Source organism: Oncorhynchus kisutch, unplaced genomic scaffold (assembly GCF_002021735.2).
Source record: "Oncorhynchus kisutch isolate 150728-3 unplaced genomic scaffold, Okis_V2 scaffold3017, whole genome shotgun sequence".
Lineage (NCBI taxonomy): Eukaryota > Metazoa > Chordata > Actinopteri > Salmoniformes > Salmonidae > Oncorhynchus > Oncorhynchus kisutch.
Genome location: NW_022264962.1, coordinates 13,137 through 20,459, shown reverse-complemented (window position 1 = coordinate 20,459; position 7,323 = coordinate 13,137). Strand labels below are relative to the sequence as shown.

Below are 7,323 nucleotides of genomic sequence, written 5' to 3'. Positions count from 1 at the left end.
TTTCCTTTGTAGCATTTTCCCCATTTATTTTATTGGTCAATAAGGATATCTTTTAAATGACTAAAGGCTAAAATAGTTTTCAAAGATTAATATAGTAGCTCTGTTATGGATACAGGTATCTCGTGTGTGTGTGTCCGTTTTTCTCCTTCTCCCCTCACAGGTGAAAATCATCACTCCCCAATCAGTCATCAATCATCAGTTGCTTTCCCTTGGTTTAAAAACCCTGTCAGTTGTTTGCTCTGGAGCTCAATCTCTCTGTAAATGATATGTCTGTAGATCGCTCTGTTTCACCCTCTTCTCCTATGTCTCTCTATCTCTCTTTATGTATTGAGCTCTCTTTTGTTTGAGCACCTCCATATCACTTTGTCTTCACCTGTGAGTATTGTTTTTGGTTATGGTGTTTGTTTGCTGGTGGGGAAAAGGGGGAACTAAGACAAGTCGCCCATGGGCATACACTACCCGTAGGTAAACTTTGTTAAATACCCTAGTTAGAACTGGGTGGACCACAAACTGTATTTTTGTTTAGTTAGCTGTTGTTAAAGTAGGCTAGTCCAGCTTAGGGGTGTTTTTGGATGCTTATTGTTTCTTTCCTTGGGTCTAGCTCAGCCCCTTTTCCTGCTCCCCCCATTACCGTGTGTTTACTAATAAACCCTGAGTTTGACGGTAGATTTCCGTTGTGGTTATTTCGTTCTCACTTTTACTTTGTCACTATTATAAATTGCATGAGTTATGTTACGGGTCTCGTCACCATCTCCCCCAGATTTTTTTATGGTTTTAGTCATTAACTTTTAGATTTAAGTAATTTTTTTTATTAAGCCACCTACGGCATGCAGATTGTGTACATTCTCATCATAAAAAACATAATCAGCATCTTAATCCGCTGCAGGGAAGCTCTATGGCCGAGGCTCGACAGACGACAAGGGCCCAGTGTTGGCCTGGTTCAACTGCATTGAGGGCTACCAAAAGATCCAACAGGTAAGACGCAGCACCACGACTTGATAAGTACCAGTCACTCAAGCTAGCCCAGGACAAAGAAAAACCCATGGTATTGTGTTTTCAAAACAGTTCTAGTACATGTGCTCTTTTCTTGGTTAGGCCCCTAATAACAAGCCTATAAACGACAAGCAAGTTTAAAAGGACTTGTTTTCGAGATGTCAGCTCCATGGTAAAAAGCCTCTTGGCTTGAATCAAGACTTTTCGTCTTGATGATTACAGTTGATCACATCAGTGTTATGAGCATCATGGCCGTCATGTCCTCAAGTCATTTTTATCCCCTGTCATCGGCGTTTAATGATTGAGCTGACCTACGTTTTATACTAGCTCCCTGACATTTGAGGTACAGCCAGAGGAGGATGGGCCTCCCCTCTGAGTCTTATTCCTCCTCTAGATCTTTTTTTGGGGTGTAGGCACTTAATGACAGTGATGCTTGAAAGCTAGGGCTATATACATTTTAATTTAATGATTTGATGATCTCTATTTGTCATCAAATTTAAGCACCTGACGACTGAAGAAGTTGAAGTAGTCTTTTGTCAGCCCCAACAGTGACATTCATTTCGAGGCATAATAGTTTGCGGTTAATAGAAAACAAATGAAAAAGACATCTTTACCTGGTTGTAACAGAGACCAGTTAGTTGTAATCTGGTGAGATTTTCTCAACAACAACAAAGCATTTTACAACCAGAAAGTAGTGCCATATTTTGCCCGATGAGATACTCATCCATGCCTCTCATGAAAACAGGAGCTTCCGATAAACATCAAGTTCTGCTTCGAGGGCATGGAGGAATCTGAATCGGAGGGCCTGGACAAGCTGGTGTTTGCCCGCAAAGACACCTTCCTGAAGGACGTGGATTACGTATGCATCTCAGACAACTACTGGCTGGGCAATACCAAACCCTGCATTACCTATGGACTGAGGGGGATCTGCTACTTCTTCATTGAGGTGAGGCCATAGCGTTAGAAAAATCTAGAGGGTGCAATTATCAAAATAAACAGTGATTGCATGGGTCATAAAATCAAATTTTATTGGTCACATACATGTATTTAGCAGATGTTATAGCAGCTGTAGCGAAATGCTTATGTTTCTAGCTCCAACCGTGCAGTAGTATCTAACAATTTCACAACATATACCTAATACACACATCTAAGTAAAGGAATGGAATTAAGAATATATAATTATATGGACGAGCAACGTCAGAGCGGCATAGACTAAGATACAGTAGAATATAGTATATACAGTGGGGAGAACAAGTATTTGATACACTGCCGATTTTGCAGGTTTTCCTACTTACAAAGCATGTAGAGGTCTGTAATTTTTATCATAGGTACACTTCAACTGTGAGACTGAATCTAAAACAAAAATCCAGAAAATCACATTGTATGATTTAAGTAATTAATTTGCATTTTATTCCATGACATAAGTATTTGATCACCTAAACAACCAGTAAGAATTCTGGCTCTCACAGACATGTTAGTTTTTCTTTAAGCCCTCCTGTTCTCCCCTCATTACCTGTAATTAACTGCACCTGTTTGAACTCGTTACCTGTATAAAAGACACATGTCCACACACTCAATCAAACAGACTCCAACCTCTCCAGAGAGAATAAAGTAGATGTCACGGGTCAAAATTTTGATTGATGACCCTATGTGAACCTATGTGAACTCTATGTGAACCCTATGTAGTGATGACGTGTGCATGTCTTCTGGTCAGGCAAGCCTGGTTAGGTGGGGGCTATGGGGTGAGTAAGGGTCCATTTGACAGGCCGTTAATGATTGATGACCCAAGCCTGATTTATGACCCTATGTAATGATTTATGACCCTATGTCATGTAGAAGGGTGCATGCCCTGGGTTGAGTAAGTGACCATGTGTCAGGTCAACCTGTTACTGTTTCTCACGGTTTGGGTTGGTTAAGGCCCCTTATAAAGCCGCTGAACAATACCTGTTTAAGACTGTACATGATAACCCCCCTGAATATTAAACAAAAATGACACCTATGCCAATTTTAGGGATGTTATGCTCGGCTTGTCATGAACCCAGTGACCAAAGCCTTGAAGAAGTTCTGTGTGAAGCTCCAGAATGTTTTAAAGGATTTTTGGGTACGAGTGAGGGCCACATGTCTTACATATTCCACCCGGAGGATTCTACGGTAAAGATATTCACAGACCGTGGACCCAAACCCCTTTATCCTGCAAAACCTGGGAGTTTTCCCCCGGCTCTGGGGATGAGAGAATGGCTAAACATCAGGCTGGCTCTTTGTAAAATTGAACAGGTCCTAAGTGTTACAAATGTGCCAGGATATGCGTTGGAAGAACAGGTCTGCGGCCGCAGTGATCTCAAGGCTCTAAGAATTGCTTCAATGGACTATAGCCCTGACAACAAAGTGACAATTTTAGCCTGTGACCTTTATGATAAGGCTAATGCTACAAAGTCTGTCAATTCTCCGGTAGCTTCCAGAGCACGCAAACATGTAAACTTTTTTATTCCTGTGTTTAGTTTTAAATGGGTGGATTATCCAATTTTCATAACACTTATGAATAAGCTGGACATTCTCTTCCAAAATGGGGAACAGTTAAAGCGCTGGGCGAGGCTTTCCTTGAGACAGAGTCAAGACCAAAAGGCCCGACGGAGGATCTACCCCTGGAGTGAAAACTTACCATGTGTTGATGGACATAGCAAGAGAGCCTTGCCTTTTGAGGGTGAACTCGACACGGACAATGGCGGTTGGTTGCATAAGCTCCCAGGATCTGTAAGAAAGGCATCGTAAAATACCTTAAGAATGTAACGATATAAAATGTATGTACTAAATATTTTGAATGAAATAAATGGTTTTAAAATCAGAATCTCACCACGTTATGAACTCTCGCGTTTGTTCACTCTTAGCGCAGTCTGTCCCTGAGAAAAATCTTGCGGAAAAAGCCATGTGCGCGCGCATGTGCGTGAGGGAGTTTTCTGTAGTGGCTGTGTGTGTGTGTGTGTGTGTGTGTGTGTGTGTTTCAAAAACAGAAAAAGGGGGGCGGGTTGTTTGTTAAAAAAATACCCTTGCATGCCTGGTGGGTCGTTTGAAACCAAGGTTTACACTAGCCTGCAAAACAGATGCCTACCCCCCAACAATAATATTGTGTCTTACGACTCCTAATCTTAAAGGCCTTTCATAAAACTATTTTTTTAGGTGGGCTAAAAAAGTCATTCATCCCAGCGATGTCGAGAACAACACACCCCATGCATCTAGGTGCTAGCACCCCGGAGATTTTAGAAGCTCCAAAAGGATCCTAATGTTTAGACACACCCAATACCATGTGTTTGAAATGTGTCAAATATACCATGGGCGGGGGTATAGCCCGAAAAAAACGACAAACCCCAAATGCTATGTAAAAAATCATTCAGGGGTTTTTCTCTAGGTCGTAGGGTACAAAAGCGCTAGAAACCATGGGCAATGTTAGCAGCGTTTTAGTTCCGATGCAAACAGCACCTCCAGAAACTCCAAGAATCGTTATCGGACTGAAGCGTTAAAAAAGATAATCGGGGAAAAAAGTCTAATGGATCTATCGCAAGGTGAGTTCTTGAAATAAATCTTTATTAGATTTGGTTGTTGTTGGGGAATTGTTTGAAAAGCGTGGGATGTTATAGAAATATTAAACAATCATTAGGATCAGTATGCTTACCGTATAACAAGGCAATATTAGCTAAAGTGATTATAGCTTTAATATTGTCGAATGTTTTATAGATTCTGAAGCATTCACGCAGATACTCCGAGGTATAACTGAGCTCGAACCATCCAATGGGGCTCCGAAACAAAGTGCCGACAAACAAACGCCTGCCCTGAATTGTCAACGTAAGTAAGCTCCAAGAATTCCATACATAAAAATATTTATACCTTAAAAACAAAAAGTGTGGGCATCTTATATTAAAAGTTATTTTATATGTTTACAGAGGACCTAAAGCCTAGAAGGTTAAACGATGCCCTATGGAGCCTGAACGGTTTCTGCGAAGCATATGACTACGAGACAATTCTGCCCTACTCCCAGGATGTATTTACACAAAAGCAGCGAACAGAGACTTTAAACGGCAGGTCAACTCCCCTTGGCCAGGACAACGTTGTCCCCCATATTTCTAAACACCAAAGGATAATTAGTGCTCAGATCCACAGTTCCGCTTCACCCGAACAATTCTACTTGGCCGATATTCACGAGACGTCGTTCCAAGGACTAGGTATGAATCAATTATATATTATTATTTATATATATTATTATTTTAATATTTATATATTTTTTTTATGCCGGAATATGTTAAAACAAGGCCTAATGCTGTTTTTTGTTTGTTTGTTTGTTTTTTTCAGGCTCACCATCTACCGAACCTGCAGATGCTGTAATACAGGTTGAACAAAGACATCAGCCCCTGGTTTCAGAGCTTCTTCAGAACAGCCCTCGTCAAAAAAGCCGAGGTATTTAATTAATGTATTGTTAATATATAGGCTTATATCTGAAATGTATTTGGCATTTTTAACATATTTGAGGGTTAATAACCTATTTGTGTATGTATTATTTTTATTTCAGACTCCTCACCGGCTTATGAACACAACGCACAAACATCGGAGGATGCCCAGACAAGCATCCCCGAGGAGGCTCCAAAGACACCAGCGAAACCTGATGATGTCAAAGATTTAAATGACATTTCTGAGGTAGACGATTTGATGTTCTGTGAAGCTGCCAACCTTCTTGAATCGGCCAATTCTGTGGGGGAAACAGCAGATTCTGAAATAGACCAAGAACGTTTTTTCAAAGCGTTTACCCTGGGTTTAAAATCACGAAAGGCTCTACTCCAGAGGCGCATGTGTATTCTACTCGAGCATCAATACAATCAGGATGTGTCATTCTGGTGTAGCGAGCTACCCCGTATGTTAAAAAACATTAGGGCTAAAACAAGCAAATACCGCCGTTAAAAAACACACATGTAAACACACACACACACACACATCCTTAATTAGACAGATGGCGCCCCCTATAGACCAAAGTGAGACAATTGAAACCCTCTTAGCCAGGATCCCTACAGAGCTCCAAGATATAGTTAACCATATGAATGATTCGGGGGTAATTGACATAATGACAATAGATGAAAATCTATTATCACAGATTCCCTCCGAACTCATAGACATTATTACACGTATGAATGAGTCAGGGCCTTCCGAGGAAAACATGTTAACACAGATTCCCGAAACCATCATATCTCTAATTACCCAGCTTAACGCGAGCCCTAGGTTTAATTCGGCCCCACAGACACCTCTAAGACAGCCTTTAACAACATTGTCCGAAGAGTCTGAAAGTCAATATGATGTTTTTGAACAGTTGGACAAATGTCTAGCAAATCTGGAGGGGGGTGGTCTTGAGATCAGTGTACAGAACGAGAGCGCTAGGTTTAATTCGGCACCCCAGACACCTATAAATCAGCCTTTAACACCAATGTCCGAAGAGTCTGAAACCCAATACGATGTTTTTGGACAGTTGGACAATTGCCTAGCAAATCTGGAGGGGGGAGGTCTTGATCGAAGTGTACATGTTTTGCGTCGAAATAAATTCAACAATATTGAGGTTCGCCAGTTTTTCAATTTCGCATGGGGGGGTCAGATTCGGGAATATGCTGTGTTTTACGTAATGCTTATGGACACTTTGAATGAACTGTTAGCGAGGATTAGAGATTATAGCGAACCTAGGGATCTCTTACAGTTGGAAATTTGTGGAGACAGTCTACAGAGCAAGGTATCGCTTATTTTACAGAATGGTGAAGCAGAGCTTGAACAATTTGTTAAACTGCTAGAACGCCTTGTTCAGTCAAATTTAAACGTGCTAGCAGATAGGACCCTCGAACTTGTAGTACAATTAGTACGCCAACCACAAGGGGGCGGGGGTCAGAGACGAAAGCTCGAGAGTTTAATGCAGTCCGAAATCATAAGCAATAAAAGGGCCTATCTCATAAACGTTCACAATCCAGGTAATAAGCTATGTTTTGCCATAGGTTTGGCCCACTTACTCAGCCCAGGATGTACTGATCAAGCCACGTTACATAAAGCTCGAGAGCTACAAACTGCGGTGGGTCTCGGTATACAGGATGCTGTGGCTTTCTCAGACATAGTCAAATTTGAAAACTTTCTGAACATCAAGATTGTGGTTTTGTACCACAGTAGGGCTAATGACGCTCTCCTCAAGTTCCAAAATATACCCGAACCACATCCTAAGACTATGTACTTTTATGTGCAAAATGAGCATTACTATGCCGTAACTAACATCACAGCCTTTTTAGGCGCGCCATATGTCTGTCCAGCCTGTCATAC

The 7,323-nt window shown here is 41.2% G+C and overlaps 1 long non-coding RNA gene across 1 annotated transcript; it reads left to right on the top strand.

Annotated features, from left to right (window-relative positions):
• Nucleotides 1–114: 114 nt before the first annotated feature.
• On the top strand, nucleotides 115–1,936 carry LOC116371229 (uncharacterized). Its single transcript, XR_004208905.1, has 3 exons — nucleotides 115–375; nucleotides 887–975; nucleotides 1,739–1,936. It is a non-coding gene; the product is annotated as an uncharacterized LOC116371229 (long non-coding RNA).
• Nucleotides 1,937–7,323: the final 5,387 nt, after the last annotated feature.